Source organism: Pseudochaenichthys georgianus, chromosome 18 (genome assembly GCF_902827115.2).
Source record: "Pseudochaenichthys georgianus chromosome 18, fPseGeo1.2, whole genome shotgun sequence".
Lineage (NCBI taxonomy): Eukaryota > Metazoa > Chordata > Actinopteri > Perciformes > Channichthyidae > Pseudochaenichthys > Pseudochaenichthys georgianus.
Window position 1 is genome coordinate 5,325,481 of NC_047520.1, and position 679 is coordinate 5,326,159.

Genomic DNA, 679 nt, shown 5'->3' on the forward strand with positions numbered 1-679 from the left:
GTCTGGGCTTGTGTCAAGTCAGGATATGATTATTCATGCATCATAGTAGGCCTACGCCCCAGCCCATCTCATGTTTCACTCCGTGCATTTCATGCACTCAGACGATTAATATTCAAGTCTCCTTCCCCTGCTAAAACCCCATGTGCATTCCATGCACTCTAAGCCCGATATGATATTTCCGAGTCTCCTTCCCCTGCTACAACCCCACATGTATTTCATGCATCTCAGCCATCTTATACATTCATGTGTCTCTTCATGCTTTATCCTCGACCAGGGCCGGCTCGGTGTTGAGCCAGACTCTAATTCATGTGTCATCGTTCGGCTCTAACGAGCTGAAGGTCCGTTACTTTAGAGTAACTCCACTCTTAATGATATGCTACTCAATAAACTCTTCTTCTCTCCTCCTGTATAACTCTCATCATATCCCATAGATCTCTGCATCCAGCTCATATGGTAAGAAACCCGTACATTTCATTCCATAATACTATTTCGTTTTGGGGGGTTTCATCGGATCGGTTCTACCCTCCCGAATGATACTTCCTGCACAACAGGGCCTAATCGCCAAAAGTACCATTACATTTATTTGTGCATCTGCGCAATAAATATGTATTATTACATCAAAACCGTCTCTCCTGATTGAAATGAAGCTCAGCGCAAGTTCAACCAGGAAGACCTTCTT